The sequence below is a fragment of the Penaeus monodon genome, chromosome 16, assembly GCF_015228065.2.
Source record: "Penaeus monodon isolate SGIC_2016 chromosome 16, NSTDA_Pmon_1, whole genome shotgun sequence".
Taxonomy (NCBI): Eukaryota; Metazoa; Arthropoda; class Malacostraca; order Decapoda; family Penaeidae; genus Penaeus; species Penaeus monodon.
In genome coordinates, this window is record NC_051401.1 from 38905628 (window position 1) to 38925627 (window position 20000).

The following is a 20000-nucleotide window of genomic DNA, read 5'->3' on the forward strand; positions in this document are numbered from 1 at the left end:
TTTCAAACATGTTAAACAACAGACACAAAAAATGGCGCTTTTGCAGATCAAACATGGCGAGCGTCGTGGATTGATTACAAATGAGTATAGACATCATTGCCTATTATTATGTTTAATCCACGTTGAGTATGGGTTCCATTCCCCATGTAACAATGTGTTGGCATATGCAGTATATAGCCTCATATGTTCTTATAATACCTGGCTGGAGAGTAAAGTAAACTTGGGAGGGTGAGGTTTGAGATAGTTCAAGGGGTGGCATTTTTTCAGGTCAGGAGCTACCTGCTTGAAAGTGACGTCATTCTGGGTGGGCTGTGTTGAAAGATTTTTCGTGTCCCGTACGTCTACCATGAGTTAGATTTTTTTTCAATCACTCTTTGGCTTTCTAGAGGGCGTCGGAAGTATCATCGAAGTCTAATATTTAGAATTAAAATAAATACAGGTTAAAATCTCTGTCGAACATCTTTCGTATCATTCAACCAAGACGGATAAGACCAAGTGAGAGGCTTGGCAAATGATGGGGTGAAGGAGTGCAGCGGTGAAATTCTCAGGTATGTGTTTGTGAGTGCGCATGTGCAGGTTTGTGAATTTCTGAGAAAAAGAAGGTTAAGTCCGATGTATAATCTTGAACTCATAAAGATATATAAAAGATGATTCGAAAGTGCAGGCTATGTTCTTGTGAAAATAATTATGCGGGATTAAACGTAAAAGTAAGACAAACCTGCCTCACTCCAAACCGGACGGTTGTTGCATGTTGGTGCTCCAAAAGTGGAGGCCTATACATCATATAGGACTGTTCTGAAATCTCACTTAAATAACATACTATTATGTATCAAGTCCTATATGTCTCTAACTGTAATTTTAACGTTGATTCAGCTTGTTGAATTTCGAAATTTTAATGCAAAATCAATACAAGTGCTATTAGATTTAAGATAAGAATCTGTTGAGGTAAAACAGTACAGTGATAACAGTAACAATGGTAATTACTACAGATTTGACACATCTTAGGCGTCTTCTGTTACTTCCATTACATTGCGATGGATTAGAGTCTCAAGTCTCCCTGAAGGTCTAAAGGGTACCTAAGGCAATTCCTGCTTCCGTGAGAAGACCGGCTGAGTTGCTGGGTTCGACTGTCAAGGTGTCATTTGTCACGTCACTTTGTTGGGGTACGATTGATTGGAAGCGGTTGTGGGGAACCTTGAGGCTGAAGGATTTTTTCGTTTGCTGTCGTGAACTTAAACTTGAAAACTGAATTACCCAGTCATGACACGCAAACATTTTCCGTGTCACACAACCTGCCTTCGAAAATCCTTCCGCGCAAGGCTCATATAATGATGAAGACGTAGCTCACCTGTTGCAGTCATACGCCATTAATAGATATAATTTTGACGCATCATAATGTCAAAATTAAGTACCTGAACATCATTGAAAACACTAGCTGGTACGTAATTGGCTAATTCTTAACATCCTGAGCGAAGGAGGGGTTCTTCAACAAGCAACTTCCGGAGAGTTCCGAGAAGTGACTCGTTGCAAATTATTGCATACCTGAGATCCGCATTCCCTTCGGGTGAGTTGCCACCGTATTAGGCTTTCTTGTTCTCTTTTCAAAATTAATGTCACATCTAGGCAACGTTTATTAAAAAAAAAAATCTTTTCTTTTTTTTTTTTTTGCTTCATGTTAGTACCAAATAAAATAATATTAATGCAAGTTATAAACGATTATACGAGGCACCTATACTATTTACTATAAGTTATAGGATTTGCTTCTACAGTACTGGTCATAACAGTGACTGATTGACTGATCATTTTTAATTATCTGCCGCGTCAACAGCTAAGTAATAATAGTTTAGATTGCAGTCAGTGTCAAAATTTATTTGGCCAATCGATGGCAGCATTCATTCTTCCGTGTGTTGTCTCATCTCTCAAATATTCATTGCAAAGCATAAATTTACCAATAATGTGGTAAACGCAAACAAATCAGCTAAAACAACAGGCAGGTCGTGCACGGTTGTATGCTCACGTGATGCTCTCCAAAAGCTCGCGTAATACCATCAATTAAAATAGGTTTCTTCGACTCTGCTTTACTAAATTTCCATTGTGTTGTATGTCATCAACTTACCCAAATTTTATGAATTTCTTCCTCTGAATCTACCCGCGACGTAATATCAGTCGCGTAATAAACGTAATTTATATAAAGAATCGTGTAGTGATTCGTGAGCTGACCAGGTGTATTCGACACGGTGTGGCCCTCCCTTCTCGCCTGGGGCTACTGACGTGGCCACGAGGCTGAGAGGTGGGTGTCGCCGCAGGACAAGTCTCGAGGATAAAAGTCTTTCCCATGGCATAGTGATGGCAGGTCCGCGGGTGAAGGTCGTGATGAGCTCTGCACCTTCAAGGTCGTCCGACAACCCATCTTCCCCAGCCGCAGATCTCTCTCTCTCCCGCAATTACGTCTTTTCTTAGTAATCTTGGTGTCTGTGTGGTCCAGTAGCATCGTCACTGCGGGGACCACTAATGTCCCAACAATTAAAAATAGCATAATATACTCGCAGACAAAGCAAAACCTAGCGCGCTCTGGCATCGAGGCGAGATCGCACACCGTCATCCATTACATTTTTACGCCATAGAACTCCGCCTCATTCTGACACTACTTGTTTCTTCAAGGTAAAGCAAAGCTCATAACGCCTTGCGGGAATGACTCCGCCAAGGTGAGTGCGTTTTCATTCTAAGATCCGCAGTTGGTAGTAGTTCGGTTGGCGATGGGGAAGAATAGGGAACGAAAGCATGATAGGGAAGAATAACGAATACCTGCAAGATGATGCGATGACCACACTCAGCAGTGACGTCACTTCGGTCAGCAAATGCGCAATGTGGTTGGGAAAAATGATGCTAATGAAAAGTTTAATCATTAGGACAACCTAATTGTGGGAGCTTATCTGTGTGCCGCCTCCATCCGTAATAGAAAGACTAGATTATTGCAAATTCATTGATTAGCTCTATATTCAAAGCAGTCTTGCATGATAGTGAAACCAGCCCGTGATGCGCTCGCTTTCTTAAGAGTAAAGATGTACCTAATAAATATTCGTACTAGAAAATGTTTCCTTAACTAAATACTCGGCCTCGCCCGGAGTCAAGGACGTCATGCATCAGCTCTCGTGCGAAATGTCTTGTGCAATAAATCCGTTTACAAAATGACAATGGAAATTACTGAATACGTCTAGTAGTTATAGTAAGACGTCCCCGTTACATGGTTCTGCCGTTTTCAGGGACCTTTATACGGTACCTCTGAATTTTTATTTTTTAAAATCACATCAATTACTTTAATAATTTCACTTCACTTTTGCCTGCCTCCTCCTTCTCTCTCTCTCTCTCTCTCTCTCTCTCTCTCTCTCTCTCTCTCTCTCTCTCTCTCTCTCTCTCTCTCTCTCTCTCTATTTATATATATATATATATATATATATATATATATATATATATATATATATATATTTACCTATATATTATCTAGGTACTCATCAATCTATTCATCCTTATACCTATATATCTATATCTATCTGTATATCTATCTATCTATATATGCATACACTCACACACACATGCACACACGCGCGCGCGCATATATTATATTTTTATGGATAGTTAAATATGTGCGCGTGCACACGCGCACACGCACACGCACGCACACACACACACACACACACACACACACACACACACACACACACACACACACACACACACACACACACACACACACACACAAAAAAAAAAAAAAAAAAACACAAACAACAAACACAAAACACAAACACACACACACACACACACACACACACACATATATATATAGATATATATATATATATATATATATATATATATATATATATCTTACATATAGTCGCGCCCGCACACACACACACACACACACACACACACACACACACACACACACACACACACACACACACACACACACACACACACACACACTCAAACACACAACACACACTCAAACACTCAAACACACAAACACACACACACACACACACACACACACACACACACACACACAAACACACACACACATATATGTGCTTGCGTGTGTGTGTGTGCGTGTGCAATCGTTCGGAGTTCAAGGTTAGATAAATTCAACTTCAGAGGCATCATTTAAACTGTTTTCACTTCCAGTCCCTGGTTCCACACGAGCGCAAAGTCTCGCCAACGATTTATATTTTCGGCGTGATGGCAGCATTACGCTAACTTGCTCAGGTTGATTGTTGACGCCCTGTGAGACACATTCATAGTGATGCATTTTTTTTTTTTTGGGGGGGGGACTTGCACACAAACGCATTACAGATAAATTAAAACCTATTTTTTACTTTTTTCTCCGAAAGAAATAAAATAAAGTACAGCAAATCTTAGAAGAAACCGTGACTCCTTGTTTTTGCTCGTCTCGTGCATAAATGATCACTCTGAAATGGTGATTTTTTTTCGCGTTCCTAGTAATGATCTGTTGGCCCCGCGCCGTCTATTGTGACGGCCGTTATAATGATTGGGTCTCAAAAGTGGAGATTGCAGGGTTGATTTCAGCTTCCGTTGTAGGAGCTAGCCCGAAGGTAAATTTCATTTTTCTTCGTGAGTTCAGCTGCCGTTAGTGTTTCTCTCTCTCTCTCTCTGTCTCTCTTAAAAAAATAAATAAATAAATAAAAATAATAATAATAATAACAATAATAATAATAATAATAATAATAATAATAATAATAATAATAATAATAACAATAATAATAATAATTACTATCATAACAGCAACAACAACAGCAATAGATAACCAAGAAGTAAATTATCAAAGTGTATGACTGAAAAGTAGTAGATATTCAAATAATACGTCTGACTTTTGCATATGCAATTCTAGTTTCGTTTGCATGTCATAGCAGGCGTTTAAACAGTTCATAAGGTAAGAAAATGAAAATCGTAACATTTGTTACATTTCTGTCATGGACCATCAAAATAACCAAGCAAGTTTCACGGTCATCCGCTCCAAGGCTCTTTGCCGAAAATGTTGCATGTAGTTGAAGGTTACCTTGATTTTTCTCTCTTTCCTTTTTTAACGACAATATCTCAGAACGCAAATATCCAAACAAAAACTACATACGAATGTTTACTTACGTAATACCTCCTCCCGAACAAAGGAAAAAATGCCAGTTGTTAACGATATAAACGTGCTCAGGTGTGGCCAGGGGAGACCTTGAACATCTGGGTGGGAGAGCCGGCGCTAGTGCTTGCTCGCTGGACGGCTTGCCTCACTCTCGGGCGCGCGTGTGTACTACTCCTTTTACACCAAGATGCTATCGATACCAGCTGAACGAAACATGACAGTGGTCCACGAGATCAGCAACTACGTGTGTGTGAATAACACTTCATAAATGGGCCACTATAGGTAGGCGATTGCCCGCGCATCCGAGCAAAGGATACAGACAACCACTACCTCTTCCTGATCGTAATAATGCTGTTGGCGGGGGTCATGACGAGGGCTGTGACCCCGCCCGGCTCCAAGAGAGGAGGTGGTCCCTCTGTATGCCGGCGCCGTAAAGGGCAATGGTGAAAGTCGTGCTACGCGGGAAGCGTTTTTTCCCTTCAGTCTTTATCTCCGCTTATTGGCCGTGTCTGTGAAATACGTAACACGACGCACGTATATGTATATGAACGCTTATCATCATGTATAATTGTTTACATTCGGCAGTGCAGTTATATATAAACATTAATAGTTCGGACCTTATTTTCTTTTTCTTTTTACTTTAAAAGTATTGTATTGTATTACAAAAAAGTGAGTTCGAATTGTTAATTTCGATGCCATTCACACTCATTGGTTCTTCAAAGAATCGTTGGCCAGAGAGAACAGCACAATACTGAGATGGTGAGGCTAACAACCCCATACTAAAAAAAGAAGAAAAAAAATCCGTAACACCCACGCATCCTACCCTCATATTTTCTAAATAACTGCGAACCTTACACCAAAGCAACAAACAGCACTTTTATTTTGCTTCAGGCAGGTCTTACATAAGCTACTGCAAACTTTATTTAACATGACCCAAAGTCGTACTTCAACTTGAACCTCAGAATGGTCTGAATGATTTACTGAGCCATAAAGATGTTTTCTGTGTGCAAGATCCTTAGACCACCGGAGTCTTGTACTAAAGAAATAAATGTTTTTTTCTTCTAGTTAGCGGTAATAGATTGGGAAAAAATATATATAATTTCGTTCTTCGTCAGTGAAAAAATCTAAACCTCTCGTGAGAAAATCTAAACCTCTCTCTCTCTCTCTCTCTCTCTCTCTCTCTCTCTCTCTCTCTCTCTCTCTCTCTCTCTCTCTCTCTCCCTCTCTCTCTCTCTCTCTCTCTATATATATATATATATATATATATATATATATATATATATATATATGTATATATATATATATATATATATATGCACACACACACACACACACACACACACACACACACACACACACACACACACACACACACACACACACACACACACACACACACACACGCATAACTCACGGGTGATTATCCATGATTATTGTAATCAGCTGACGAAAAACTTAACTGTTACAAGCAAAGGCTGCAAACTAGAACAGCCAAAAGATTTTTTTAAAACAAATAAAAATAAGAGTAGTCTTACCGTAACTTTGGCCAAGAGGAAGATAATGCTGTAAACGTCTGTATTTTATAGTACGATAAAGAAAAGGGACGATGGCGGTGGGTGAGGGAAAAGGGTGGTGGGTTGTCTGACTGAAGACCCGACTGTTTGCCTGGGCGTGACTGGCCCAATGCAAAAGAGCACAAAAAGTCTTGGGTAAAAACTAGACCGTGAGTCACCCCGCACACACGGGAGGGTCGATGGGGGGGGGGGGAGACAGACAGAGAGGACTTCGGGCATGAGAAACCTGGCCAGGGGGTGCGTACCTCGGTATAACAGGTTTTGTTTTAAATACGACTAAATCTTGGGACCGAGATTTTTTTAGGATTATTTTGACTTGGACATTTGTTCACATTGTTTTCTCCATTTTAATCTCACAATATCTCTACAAACTTTCAAAATCTATATTACTTGATTTTTCAGATAAAGAAATTCAACAACTTTTTTTCCTTCACCCATGTCGCTGAAGACTTAATTGGATGGCTCTTTTGTTGAGACTGGGCATACATTGGTGAGCACGGTACACAAGAGGGGTCCAGACTGGAAAGTCGAGGTCACGGTGAACACATGGTGCTGTCGAATTACTTCTCTACTTGATCTGTAACAGTCTACATGTACTACAATTTGCCTTTTTTTCCAAATGCCCGGAGTGATCACGCACCGATGCGTAAAGGCTTGAGCGAAGATTATCCCATTCAAAGTCAAAGGTTAGACGAGTCTAGTTCACGGCCGTTCTTACCAAGTCGAGGTTTTTACTGCTAATCTCTGACTGTGGATGAATTATGATGGTAATTTTGCCGATTATGGTGTATTTGTATTACAAAAGAGTGCAATTTAACATAATCATAATTTTAGTCTCAACGGTAAGAAATCGAAAGATGAGATCAGTTCTCGAACGATATTTCGTTTTTCTGGAGTTGGGAAGTTCATTAAAAACCTTGTACAATATCCATCTCAGCGTGCTTTTCGTCTGTATGGTTAATGTTGGGGTTCTTTAAACGTTTGATCATTACCTTGAATAAATAGTCTCAAACGTTCTCAAACATTCACATGCAAGCAAGGTACAAAGAAATTTTAATTCCCTGTTCGTTCAGCTAAAATCACTAATTACCCTCTCTTCTGACAAGCTTAATAAAGACCTAAAGATCATTTTAGTACACATTAGCCAGCAACAAGCTTTGACGTGGGCGGAAGTCATTCACACGCGAGTAGACAATTTGCAAGGGAAGTCATACTGCAAAACATGCATTCTAATTACTCTTGTGTCACCAGCGTTCGTGAAACTGGTAAACACAGCACGAGAAGTTACAAAACCCGTTGCGTGTGCAGGAAATTACTTAGTGCAAAAATACATTTTGTACTTGGCGAAATACTATACTGATCCAACACTACATAAACTGTCGCTGTGATCATCCAAAGCAAAGCCAGTGTAAATTCTGCATCCTGTCCGTGTGTCATGCAAGCACATATATGAAGTATTACTGAAAGCCATAGAAAGGCTGAGGAAATGGGAGAGAGAAACAAAAACAGACACACACACACACACACACACACACACACACACACACACACACACACACACACACAGAGAGAGAGAGAGAGAGAGCATGTCGTGAGAAAGTAGGGTCAGTGGACTTCCTTGGTGGTGGGAATCGGCAATGAATAATGTGAGAACATCTGCCGCTGAGCTCCTGTGTCGAGTTTTATGGTCCATTACTTGAGTTCAGCACTTGCACTTAATGGATTACAACTTTATTGTCCAGAACTTGATTCTTTTTTGCTAATAACTTCGTCACAAAGATTTATATTTCTAATTCATTTCCTTGTAATTCAATGCGTCTGATTTTATAACTCGTCTTGTATTACAAATAATGGGAAAAAATCAGTCAAAATGCGATATCAACCGAAAACACTATATGCTTCATGATCATTGTATGGCCACGCATCTTAGTTTAGGTTCACATGAAGAAGAGGTACATCCAATCAAAATTCATAACGCAATTTCCATACAGTAAGCTTCGGGAGCACAACAATACATATTCATTCAAACATTACGGGACATTTGAATAATATCAGCTCCCCAGACGAACCCCGGAGACAGGTGGCCATTCAATCACTTGTCCACATGTCCGACGCCGGGATGCTTACTTCCTTCTTTCTCCTCATTAGTATAACTAGGGAGATGTGGTCGCCAGTCCACGATTGCCTCAAATCGAGCTCTCGAATAGTCGTGACCGATCGATTAGTAATTGGATGTTCACGGTTGAGGGGAAGCGCTCAAGAGAAGGAGAAGGAAGACTTCCCAGCAGGATACCGGCATGCATGAGGGGTGATGATGGATGGCAAGGCCTTTCACCCTTATACTCCGTCTCATTTTATATCTCCTTTCGCTCGCTCTCTCTGCATTCGGAACTCTCATTAAATGTCTCTTGGAGTGAACGCAGTGGTTCCTTCCGAATGTTGCATATAGATGGCACCCACATTAACACATTTTAAACGATAACATGATCCTAAAGTTTCTAAATGTTTCATTAAATAAATGAAATGTTGAGTAATATTTCAATAAATTAATTAAATATTGAATCTAGAGCTGTAATTGGTCTTTCGAAATTAGATGAAAGTGAGGTCTAAACCATAGATTGTGGATTTCATTAACGTGCGCGCGCGCGCACGCTTTCAGTATAATACTGGATATGGATCACACACAATTACCTGAGATAATATATCCCGTTTCCAGTTAGAACAATGGGATGGGAAATTAATGACTGCCTTCTGGCCGTCTCGATACTTAACCGTAGTAAAGTATGATAATGACGAAAAGGCTGTGCCTTCTTATTAATCGTAGCGTATTTTTTTTAACTGAAGTTGTTATTAATGTTCAAGCAACAATTAAAAAAGATGATCTGAAAATCTAGTAGGAAAGCAAGTATTTAAAACAGCTTTAAATTACAAATACCTGACCTTTTTCTTATCACCATTAAAACAATTGACAAAGGGTATACTATGTAAGTAAAATAAAGAATAATATTAAATATCATCTTAATTCTGAATATCACTGAAGCAGTTCGAATATCACAACATCGACTTCTGAAGCGATTCGAGATAGCGTGCGGTGACGTCGTGTAACCGCCGTCACGAGCCGAAAGGAAGGAAATAACCGGGAGGAGGAAATGTAGGGGCGGCGGGAGGAAGATGTGGTCAGCGTGATCATTACTCGCCTCCGCCTTCTCAAGGTCGCCCTAAGGAAATTGGTTATATTCACGTACATCCTTTTGAAATGTGCATGCAATCCGACTCGTATGTATAGATATACATATCGCACTTCAGTTCTCTCTCACTCGCACACGCACGCACACGCGCGCGCGCACACACATACACACGCACGCACGCACACACGCACGCACACACACACACACACACACACACACACACACACACACACACACACACACACACACACACACGCACGCACGCGCACGCACGCACACACACACACACACACACACACACACACACACACACACACACACACACACACACACACACACGCACGCGCGCACGCACGCACACACACACACACACACACATACACACATACACACACACACACACACCAGAACATAACCCCGAACTTGTCCCCTCTAGCAATCAGGTGGCCATAAAACCTAAATCAGGTGACCATCAAAGGACCCAAACATTGAACGACCGTCAGAAGGTTGTTGGCGTAGCGGCTCAAGGGTCATTAACGGGTAATTTGAGAGCGGCCAACGGAAGCGGCGACGAGCACATGGGCCGTTACGACGCAGGCCAACCCAGGCACCTGCGCGTCCTTGTGCCTAGTTAATACACATGACCACCCTCATTATTGGTGTTTACGTGTTCCACGATGGACTCAGGGATTTTCGCAATGCCAATTTTAAGTTGCTTCTGGATATTTGTGAGAAGTCATGTGAACTATGGTCCCTATGTAACAGTTTGATACTTCATTTTTTATAGCATTTCTAACCTTAAATGTTCGACTGACAGTACCCGGTGTCTTTCTCTCGCCTCGACGTGTGATTGAGATGCCGAAACGAATCGGCCATTGCCATAGGTGATTTGTTACGCATGTGTTAGTTCCGTTTGAATGATGCGTTTCCCGCTGAGTTATACCGCATGATCACTGCGCATTGTCCATGTGGTTTAGCTACCATGTAACAGTGTGGATATATCCCTGTTACGTGAAACAGGGATCGTAGAAAGAAACAATCGACTTCCACAGTCACTCTCCTCAGACCATGACCGGTTCAGAATGCTCTCGATGGCCCCAGGACCCAGGATAAAGTGCTGTTTCATCCACCCACTTACATTGCCAATTAATTAGTATTTTTTATGTATATAAGATATATCTATATATTTATACATAAAATAGGAAAATCATCACATGTTCATCACGTTCTCACCTTCGTTTAAGATACTACAAACAAATAACCGAAATTAAAGAATATCTTAGGCTTCAGACAACCCCAGACACAGGGCAAAGGACAAGGCGCTGAACTCTGGAGTGAGTGAGACGTCAGAGCGAGAGGTGTCAGACGTGAGTGGCGAAGGGAAGGGGGCGAGACGAGGCCGGGACGACTAACAAAAGCACGAGGAATGCCACTTAAAGATTGTTGCGCATCACCGCCGTCGCTTTGTTCACGGGACGAGATGCCGGTTCTCCGCCGTCTCGAGTGACGTAGAATTACGCCTTTCCCACGCTGGAGGGCGGCCTGGAAAGTCTTGGATATTTCATTGGGTGCTAAAAGGGGAATGAAAGAAAAAGCAAAGGATTATATGTCAAACTTCGTGTCTATCGGCCTCTCTATTTATTTGAGCACACATAAATGTGTATGTATATGTATACGTACGTGTGTGTGTCTATACATACATACATACATATATATATACATATATATATATATATATATATATATATATATATATATATATATATATATATATATTATGTGTGTGTGTGTGTGTGTGTGTAAACACATACAAATATATATATGTATGCGCGCGAATGTGTGTGTGCCCGCATGCATGCATATATGAATTTAATTGTCTATTTATATCTATCTCTGTATCTCTTTGTCTATCTATACTTCCATTTACACACACACACACACACACACACACACACACACACACACACACACACACACACACACACACACACACACACACACACACACACACACACAAACACACGTGTCTACGTGTGTGTTTATATGTCCGTATGTCTGAATGTCTATATAAATCTATTTAGACCCTGTAAACTATGGCCATGAAACTGGCCGAGGGGAACTGTTGCCGGAGCTTCGGTAAGATTTTGCAACGTTGCAAGGAACGACTGCAAGACAAGACGTAAAACGGGAACTAGTGCATGCGCAGCACTCCATTCATGAAAATGCACTGAAGCATTGGTACCCCACATTTTTTATGTAAGGCAAACTTTTAAGCACTGGCGTTTTAGAAAGCATTTTCATATTTCTCCATTAAAAAAAATCCTTATCACGCCTTCCCTTCGTCGTTAATTACAGCGAGGATATCAATGATAACTATCATCACTATCACCATTATCATCACCACCACCTTCCTCATCATCACCACCACCACCATCACCCCCACCACGAAAACCAGCCCCGCCACCACCACCACCACTTCCCCCACCACCACCACCCCTCACCTCACCACTACCTCCCCACCAACACCCCCATCAACCCCACCACCACCGCCATCACCCCACCCACTCCTTCCAAGCACACAGCTCATTTCCCGCAGCTGCCTCGTGTGCTCATCCCCGGCCATCCTACAGACTTAACTGCCTCAGCACCAATCCTTCTTCCGTCTGGTCGCTTCACTGGGCGGAACATAGCACCGTATCCTGCAGTCATTCACCGTCAAATATTACTGCGTTAAGACAGGACTTCCTTAAGTTCTGAACATCCGCGAAAAAAAAGAAAAAAAATATATATATAAAGAAAAAAAAACGCACTGCTTATTTTCTTCCTCTTTTTTTCTTTCTCTACGTTCTGTTCTACTACACTCCATTAAAATGTATGATTTAATGAAATATCCCATCTTTATCTCTGAACATGAAGAGGTAATTTCCAAAAATACCATTAAGAACACCATAAAAGTGTGAATACTCCCCAAAATTAAAAGTAACTACATCGCAAGACTGAATTTTTTTTCTCACATCCATTACGAACACCAATAATTTCTTGCGGACCTTCATCAAGGACGTTTGGAGTAAAGAGCGAAGTCGCACCGGCCATTAAACTCGCAGATTATACTGGTATTTCCGCCGCGGCCGCCCGTCCTCACCCCTACTTTTTTTACTTTATTTTTCGTTCGCTTTTCTGTCGCGTGTAATTCCTTTCGGGTTCATGAACTCGCAGACATTTCTTCGCAGACCACTGCTTCCTTTTTTTCTCTCTGTCTTTTAATTCTAGTCTTATTTTTGTAACTTATATAACAGCTATCTGTTGAGAAATGAATGATTCTTTTTGCTATTGCTAATTCACCACAGGCGAATATGGTACAACTGAAAACCAAAAACCCTCGTGTATCTCGATGTTATTATCGATAAGCATCTATTTCATCAAAAATATGGTAACTTCCATTAAAGTCACCTCTCGCGGTAATGAGATTTGTCAGACACCTCAGCGTACCCAACCACAAGATCAGGCCACGAGTATCTTAAGCCAGCTTCATTTCCATTTCCTTTTTTCTACACAAATCCTTCGTTAATCTGAGTATCCAAGGACACCAAGTCCCACATCATTCTCCCTTATCCACATTGAGAGGGAAAAAGGGTAAAATCCTCTTACAAACCGATAAAAAGTGAAGCCAGCGGTCAGCGGCGTGAAGTGTGGAGGGTTGGCTTGTTCCGCTCGGCGACTTTCCTTCCTCCCGGCCGCCCGCCGCCCCTTCGGCTCTGTGGGACGACGCACGAACCGCCATCTTCAAGAATGGGCACTGAATCAAGCTTTTATTTTTGAGGTGTACAAGGTATACTTAGGTGTAACTGATGCAAACGCATTAATGAAAATCGCTCCAGAATAATGTATTAGTGAAGATAACAAATGGATCACACGTTCCGTTAAATAATTTCGGTTATTCCCGTGGTCATAGGGCGAATCTAAGGGGAAAAAGGTAAATAAAAACTTCTTTATCACTCGATTCCTTCTTGAAGGAGTGGGGATAATTCAGTGGGTGTGTTGTGGTACGGAAATGCTTGCGGTTAGATTCGGATACGTTTGCTAACGGATGCTTTTGAATGAATGACAAAAGTAAAAAGAAACCTATTGAGACAATGATGTATAATTGGATTAAATTACTTGTTTTGTGTGAGAGCAAAATACGAATGTAGCCATTATCTTTATTTGTGGAAAAATGACTGATTTCACTCATACGAACATTTCCCCCTATTTCTTACCAAACTTTTATTCTATTTTTCAGGAGGAGCTTTGGACAAATTCATACGGCGTCGCATATAAGGTATGTTGCATAAACTTTTCAAAAGATGCTAATTTATTCGCACTAGATACACTAGATACGGAAGTTTTACAGAACAAGGTCATACGTACGATTATATACGTTAATTTTTCGCCAAGTCTTAAACATGTGCCCGTAAAAATACACTTCCGGGGTGACTGGGGAAAGGCCCATGTATCTCCTTGATGATTAACTTGAAAAAATAAAGATAATATAAAGCTTTTGAATATTCAGTAAGGGGGCGAGCCATAGATGAGCCATAAAACCACCAGGAAGAATTAGCACCACGTGGGTGAGAGGACAAGGGAAGGGGTGAGTGACAGTGGTAACACGTAATTCCTTCACGGTTATGACGCTTTAGGGTTTAGATAATGCGTTTGTCATGGTAGTTGCTGAGATGACGGCATTTACTTCTACACTGAGATCCACCAGTTGTTATTATAGTTAGTGTCATTGTCGCTGATATTTTCCAGTTCTCCCGTGATGCTGACGAAGGATGCTTAATTACGTTCAAGATCATTCTTACTCCATGAGATCATTTATCAAATACCATAATCTTACTAATGCCTTCAGTTGCAAGCAACGGCCGCGATAAATTTTGAAAATTTGATATTATTTTAACGGCCCACCACACAAATCAAATTCTCCGCTCCACACCGAATCGTTTGCGGTGGCCAACCGTACCATTTATTCCACCAGGAGTACCATTTGGGGTCAAACCATTACAGGGTAGACTTAACGTGGCACCAGGCCGACTTCCTGGTGGGGATCGTGCTGCGTTGCTGGGCAGTTATCATGCCATTAACGTGCAGGTTAAACGCCGGGGTTGGTAAATCCGATTACGAAAAGAAAGACTTAAAACCAAAGCTACATGAACGAAATATTTCCACTGTTGGGCTCGATGTTAGACGCGCTTAACTGTACTTAATACCGTGACGCTTGAGGTCATGTTGTACCTACGTCACGGGGAGACGTAGACCGCATATGGACGTGATGCTAAGGAAGTGTGGATATTGTCAATCCTTGATGTTATTCTGACGGATAAGTAAAATACTAGCATTTCGACCATCCTTAGTAGAAGAAAATCCTATGCACAGGATTGCTTCCCAAAATGCATGTCATTAAATGATTTCATTTTTATAAGTTTTAAAGAAAGATCATTCCCATTTTTATAATTACCTTTAAGGAACAAGCAATTATAGATTCGCAAAATTACATTCTCAATCCTCACACTACACGTAGTCACGAGAGTAAAAAGCTACAGTAGCAAATATCATTTTTTTTAGCCTTGCCAAATATCTTATGGTTACTCCCCTCACATAGATAATGATAATCAATTCTTCTAGTAAATTTTAACATGTGGCTCCAGCAACGGGGAAGCTGACGCTAACGAATCAGACTCGCAGGACTCGCAATAAAACGTGTCGGTGGTGAAGCGGCAAGAAATATCATTTTCAAATTGTCATTGTAGTTAAGTGCCCTATCAAAGACTCTCTCCACATGGCGTCATGTGTGGTGGATCCGGTATAATTGTGATGACGGTCATTTTACTCTCACACTCACTCTCACTCTCTCTCTCTCTCTCTCTCTCTCTCTCTCTCTCTCTCTCTCTCTCTCTCTCTCTCTCTCTCTTTATTTTTATTTTTATTTTTTTCCGTTTTAATCAAACATAGACAAGTGCATTCCCATCTGTCAACTAAATGGGCATCTTCACAATGCTATCGCGAACTGTTTAAGGCGTGACTTTACGGGATTCGTGCAAGATGGTTATTGACACGAACATGTGGCTAGAGACAATGCAGTCAGCTTTTGTGATGTTGCGGGCTTGGGAACGGAGGGTCGGCATTGTCGGAATCTGATGCTTTTTTTTTACCGAAAACCGCTAGCAAACACTATTTTTTCGCTGTTAATGTACAACGCTTGAGTGCAGTTTGAACTCGCTTAGCGTCGATGCAAAATAGTAAGCCAAAAAGGAACGATACAAAAACAAAGCAGATTCAGAAGCAAGAACCGCAGTTATGAGCTTGAAGAGAGCCTAGCCACTACCTTGGTCACGATTTGTGAAGGTCGACACATCTAAATCGCTGTGCACCTTTTCTTTTAGAAATTCGTCCATAGCACTTCCTGTTTTTCTTATTTTCCTTCATATTATGTGCCTTACACCTGTCAGCTGCCGTCATATCCCTGCCTCTTCCGTTTGACTGAGATCGCAACAAGTAAAAGATAATATTTTCCGAAAGCCACTCAGACATGATTTTCTGCAAATTGCTGCCGAAAAAAATCTGTCGGGCAATCTCTTCGTGAAAAAAAATCCCAACATTCTCAGTGCTTGAGGTCTTGAATCACCCTCTCCTATCAAACCCCCGTTTCTCGCAAGCCACAACCCTGCCCCCCAATCCCTACCCCCTCTCCTTACCCTGGCCCAAGAATCCTCATACGTCCATCAGTGCCTTGAACTCACATAGCCAGACGGCCATCCATCTTCCTGCCTCTGAGGACGTCTCCTTCCTGTAATCCCATTTCCTCCTTTCCTCCGAGCAGTCCAGCCGCGCCCTTAAGCACCGTCACATCGACACCGAGCGAGAATCTTCCCATGAATACTACTTTTTCCCGCTGCCGCCGTCCCAAAGCGCCCACCTCGACTCATACCCTTCATGACACGTTTCTTCCCACATTTAGAGTCGAGTTAATAGGCGGAGGTAACGGGCCATCAGCTCCCAGGCGCTCCTTGTGGCGGTGCGGGAGGTGCGATTTCCTTTGATATCTCGAGTCATAAAAAAGGAGGGAGAGTCGCAATTTCCAAGCGAGCGAAACTACCTGCCACGCCCCGCTGACTCTTTAGTGTCCATGTCTCGTTTTCTTTTATTTCCTTGTAAGATTTTTTCTTCTTCCTTCGCGTGTTCGAAAGTTTTCCGGTTGGCGCTAAATCTCAAGTGCCAGCAGGTGTTTCTATATGAATTTTACCGAGTTGGCATTATAATATTTGTAATTAATTTGTCTGTCTTATTGTGTGTATCTGTTTATATATATATATATATATATATATATATTATACATATATATATATACATATATATTATATATATTATATATATATATTATATATTATATATATATATATATATATATATATATATATATATATGTATGTATGTATGTATGTATGTATATACATGTCTCTCTCACTCTCTCTCTCTCTCTCTCTCTCTCTATATATATATATATATATATATATATATATATATATATATATATATAGAGAGAGAGAGAGAGAGAGAGAGAGAGAGAGATAGATATAGATAAATAGACAGATTCCAAACAACTGCGGACACCGCTCGTCTCTCATTCCACATTGTGGTAAAAGAAATCAACCCCCCACACGAGGCTAACCCCCGCGAGACGTCATTAAGCGGGAAGGAAAAAGTGTTTCTTCGCTTTGTATTTGCTTTCCCGCGACTGTTTCCTGCGGTTTGCCATGTGTTTATTTTAAAACTGTTCTTCCTCCTATATACGGCCTCGCCAGTCACCGACCCCTTTTCTCCTGGTAACATTTTGTCTGTAGATATTTTCCTTATTTTCTATCTTTGCTGAACTAAATACAGTTAATGGAAATATTCCCTGACTATCCTTTAGCTTCTGCAGATGTCATTTCTTGAATTCATTTATCATACAAATCACCTTATACATCCTTTCATAGTTAGCATTATCTGGCTTCTTGTCTCAAGCTGTGTTTACTTAGTCCAGCCTCAGTATAATTTGCCGAGCTACATATATGTATTCAGCCAGGTAATGGTAATGGAGTACCTTCGTACCACAAGCGCTTGTCAGCTCAGACGATAATTGGTACCAACAGTGAACTTAGAGCATGTTAATGGGCGGAAAGGCTGATTTTTTCATTCTTTTGTTTGACACACTAAAATCCTGTCGAAAAAGTAAAGTTAACAATAAATGAGAGAAAGGGACGTCTCAACAATGCCTTACATATATGTACATATCTCAGAAGACATTCTGGTAGAGCTGTTTTGACCGCCTTGGGATTCTTCAAAACCCCAAGCAATCGCAAAAAATGGAAAGGTACTCCAGGCTGAGATAACATCAGGACGTGACAGTGGCGCTGCAACCATCCTCCGGGAAGGATGATTACACACGCCGGCACACGAACCTTCACGTACGGCCAAGAACAAAAAATAAACGTCCAGAGGCAAGGCGACCCTGCAAGTCGGACAGAGACGTTAAGGACGTTCAAGGTCAAAGCAAGCTTCATTTGCATATTTCGAATTTTCAGCTTCATGTGTTAGACGTTATATCTACTGAAATTGCGCATGTGCGTAACAATTTTTCGGAAAAAAAAGTATGTGCGTGTATATATATATATATATATATATATATATATATATATATATATATATATATATTGGCACGGAAGTTTGCTAGTGTGTCATTTTGTTTTTAAATGCAACTGCGCGCGCGCGCGCGCGCGCGTGAGTGTGTGTGTGTGTGTGTGTGTGTGTGTGTGAGAGAGAGAGAGAGAGAGAGAGAGCACTAAACATAACGGGGAGGGGTTTGAGCAGTAACAATTTCTGGCAATGTGAGGAGAGAAGGTGAATACTACTTTTCATTGCTTTTTCTTATAGAAATGCCTGAAGTAAGTGACCATAGTAATAACTGCCGTGGCAGCATGCTGATCATGACTCCATTACGTTAAGAATTAAGTGGCTTGTGTCGATAGCGTCATGACTGTGCAATGATGGAGCATAACGACGCCGTTGCACGGAGAAATCACTCTCACTTATACCTGAACGACAAAACAAAGGCCATAAAGAGGTCCGGGAACGGAGAGGGCAGAGAGAGGCTAGTGACAGACTGTGTAGTGTGACAGTGTTCAAAGGGTGTTGAGGATGGAGGGAGAGGTAGGCCAGAAGGTGCTGGGAATGGGGAGGAGAAGGGTGGAAGGAGGGAGGGAAGGGGCGGAGCCTGACTTTCCTTTGGTTGCGTGTGAAGCCCCACTCTCAAGTTCAATGGCAAGGTCGACGTCGCCTTCCAATGTCATGGACCAGCTGTTACCTGTAGCGCCTCAGCTCTAGTTGAGGTCTTGGTCTCTTCTGGAATTTATAGTCGACGTGTTATTTGTTCTCGCTGTAATTAGGTTCTTGGACTCGCTTATCGGACCTTTTTTTTACATTGTTAATCTTTATAGACGGATGTTAGCGTTACTTCGAGTGCTGGCATGCTAGCAGCTTTGTCTCAAGTCCTTGTTGTTTAGACAAATTAATTGCTCTAATTATACGTGGATACAATAGCCGAATAGATCGTTAACTCTCTAAACATTACGTGCACCTGCTTCAGACAAATTTAGGTATATCATTAGACTGCTACGTAAGCATTGTTTTTTACAGTAATTGTGTATATGTCGTAATAACTCGTGACAAAGACTTAAGTATACCCATAGCACACTACTCCATAAAATGCAGTTAACGTCATATAACAGTACCTGGACTGATGCATTTAGTGGACTTCCTGACCGCAACCATTTATTTCACCTGTATTTACCTTTTGTCTTCCCTTCTATAACCAATTAAGCCGCCAAGAAAATAAATTGGGGAAAGGCCTTAGAAGCATAACCTTTAAGAGCAAACTTTAAATACCATACTGAAAGGAAAGAGTGTACTTAAAATGTAATAATACGTGTGGAGAAATAGATGTTAATTCAATAAACTGCAGTCCTCATTTTATACGTATCCCTAAACGTATAAGCTGTGTGCATATATTTA

At 41.1% G+C, this 20000-nt stretch overlaps 1 protein-coding gene across 11 annotated transcripts in view; it reads left to right on the top strand.

Moving 5' to 3' along the window:
* Positions 1-20000, top strand: part of LOC119582774 (mucin-5AC-like) — a 73916-nt gene that overhangs the window by 21049 nt on the left and 32867 nt on the right. For all 11 annotated transcript variants that reach the window (XM_037931202.1, XM_037931207.1, XM_037931206.1 and 8 more), the window contains exon 2: positions 14194-14232. The gene's annotated coding sequence lies outside the window, so the exon portion shown is untranslated. The remainder of the gene's footprint in view (positions 1-14193; positions 14233-20000) is intronic.